The 2963-nt window shown below is 42.7% G+C and overlaps 1 protein-coding gene across 2 annotated transcripts in view; it reads right to left on the bottom strand.

Annotated features, from left to right (window-relative positions):
• The window catches only part of Dag1 (dystroglycan 1), a 101321-nt gene that overhangs the window by 84971 nt on the left and 13387 nt on the right, over nucleotides 1–2963 (bottom strand). The gene's annotated exons all lie outside the window — the stretch shown is intronic.

Raw genomic sequence — 2963 nt, 5'->3', positions numbered from 1 at the left:
ATATATGAGCCAAGCTTGACGGTGTATGTCTGTAATCCCAGCAGTTGAGAGACTGAGGCAGAAGGATCATAGCAATACAAGGACAGTTTTGGGCTACATAACAAAGCCTTACCTCAAAAAAAAAAAAAAAAAGTTTCAGGAGGGAAAGGGAGGAGTCTCACTAAATTGCCCAGACTTCCTGCTTCTGCCTCTCAAATAGCTAGGGTTACAGGTGTGTGCTGGCTGTGCCCAGCTTGTAGCTGAACCACACAGGGAGACCCTGGCCTCTGGCTCAAAAAATAAAATATTAAAAAGAGAGAGGTGAGGTGTGGTGGTACACACCTATAATCCCAACACTCAAGAGGCTGAGATAGGAGGACTGAGTTTGAGACCAGCCCAGGCTGCAAAGTCAGCTCAAGGCCAGCCTGAACTGCACACCAAGACCCTGTCTCAAAAAAAAAGACCAAAAGACCCAGATGAGAAATGAGATAGAGATAGAGACAGATAGAGATAGACGTAGTGGAGATGGAGACAGAGACAGAGACAGGAACACAGATACAGACCCCACCTTGGAACCTTCAGAAAGTCTGTTAAGCTCTGAGATGGCCAGGGATTAGAGGCTCCTAGAACTCTGACAGACAAAATAGAGATAAACAGAATATTTACAAAATCAAATGAGAAGAATGTCCTCAAGTTCCACTAGTATATATACCAATCAGTACCAAATTTAGTTTTGTTTTTTTGCTTGTTTGGTACTGGGAATCAAACTCAGGACCTCACTCTTGCCAGGGAGGCACTGTGCCACTCGGTTATAACCCCAGTCCAATGCCAAACACTTTAAGAGAATTACATTTTTCCCCATAAAATTAAAAATTAAAAAAAAGGAGCTTCTTATTTGTAGATTCCCACACTGTGCAAAACAATATTTGTAGAAATGAAAAACAAGCCTGGCAATGAAGAGCAGGCTGGACATGGTGGTGCATACTTGTAATCCCAGCACTCCAGAGGCTGAGGCAGGAGGATCTTTTTTTGGGAGGAGTGGCCTTTTTGAGTTTGAGGTCAGCCTGGACTACACTGTAAGACCCTGTCTGGGGGAGGAGAGGTTAAGAGGGAATACAAAATAAGGTACCAAACTGGGCACTGGCTACTTTTCACTGAAGGACATATGCTTCCAATGGGCTTTTCACCCATCCTCTCCAACTGCCTACTACCCTTCTATGACTGACTCTGGGAGAATGAAGAGTGGCTACACAAGTCCTCAAGGACAGGTAACAATGATATTAGATCTCTACATGGCTACAAAAACTGCAAAACTGAGGACCAGGGAGATAGCTCAGTAGCATAAGTGTATGCCTGGCAAGCGCAAGGTCCAGAGTTTAATCCCCAGTTAAAAGTTTTAAAAACTTGCAAAACTGACTGAGGGAGTAGTCCAGTGGTAAAGCACTTTTCTACCATTTATGAAACTCTTGGGTTTGATCCTCAGCACAAAAAAAAAAAGCTAATCCATGCTCCTGAGTGGAAAATTAAGGAAAACTCTGTATAATCTTTCTCAACTCTTTTTTTCCTAGAAGAGAGGTCCTGGAAATCAAACCCATGGGCTCTCTACCACTGGACTACATTCCCAGTCCTATTTATGTGCTTGTTTATTTTTGAGACTAAAACCTTTTGTGGGTTTGTTTTTTTGTTTTTGAGACAGGGTTTCACTAGCTAGTTCAGGCTGGCCTTGAATTCAGAGTGATCCTCTTGCCTCAGTCTCCTAAGTACTGGTACCATAGCCTTTTGAGCTAACATCTTGCTAAATTATTCAGGTAGAATCTGAACTTGAGATCTTCCTGCCTCAGCATCCTAAACTGCTGGACTACAGACATGCTCTTTTTTCTTTTCTTTTTTTTTTTTTTGGCGGAACTGGGGATTGAACTCAGACCCTTGAGCTTGCCATCTCCCCTGCCCTACAGACATATTCTAAGACACATGAGGCTTCTAAACTTTTTAAACTTGTACCATGTATTTCCTATTTAAAGAAACACTAAGGGGCCAGGGAGATAGCTCATTTGAATAAATGCTTGCCTGGCAAGTGCAAGGGCCTGATTTCAATCCCTGGTTCCACAAAAAAAAAATAAATAAATAAATGCAGGTACAATGGCACACCTGTAATCCCAGCACTCAGGAGGATGAGGCAAGAGGATCACAGTGATTTGAAGGCAGCCTGGACTATACAGCAAGACCTTACCTCAAGGGAAGAAGAGAGAAGGGGAAAAGAAGGTGAGGGGAGAGAAAGGGAGACAAGGGAAAAGGGAGAGTTATCAGCTGTGGTGATATAGCACACCTGTAATGCAAGCACTCTCATTAACTGAGGTAAAAAGATTCAAAGTTTGAGCCTAGCCTGGGCAGTTAGTGACTTAATGAGACCCTTTTTCAAAATGAAAAAGTAAAAAGAGGATTGAGACTGTAGTTGAGTACATAGGCCCTAGGTTCAATCCCCAGTATTGAAAAAACACAGTAAAGGGGCCAGGGAGATGGCTCAGGGAATAAGTGCTTCCCTGGCAAGCACAAGGACCTGAGTTCAATCCCCAGTTCCACAAAAAAAAAAAAAAAAAACAGTAAAATTAAAGAAAGAATGAAGCTGGGACTGTAGCTCAGTAGTAGACCACTGCCTAACATGCTCAAGGCCCTAGATTCCACGCCTAGCACTGTTAAAAAAAAAAATTGAATGAAGCATGGTGGCACATACCTGTACTTCTAGCACTCAGGAGGCTGTGGCAGGACAGATCACTGTGAATTAGAAGCCAGCTTGGGGTGCATGGTGAGTTTGAGACCAGGCTGAACTATAACATAGCAAGATCCCGTCTTTAAAAACAAAAAATAAGCTCAGTAGAAAAAAAAAAATTAAAAATTAAAAATAGGGCTGGGGAGATGGTTCCGTGGAATAAGCGCTTCCCTGGCAAGTGCAAGGGCCTGAATTCAATCCCTGATTCCACAAAAAA

Source organism: Octodon degus, unplaced genomic scaffold (genome assembly GCF_000260255.1).
Source record: "Octodon degus isolate 3935 unplaced genomic scaffold, OctDeg1.0 scaffold00008, whole genome shotgun sequence".
Lineage (NCBI taxonomy): Eukaryota > Metazoa > Chordata > Mammalia > Rodentia > Octodontidae > Octodon > Octodon degus.
Note: the sequence above shows the minus strand (reverse complement) of the source record. Positions and strands in the feature narration are given on the sequence as shown.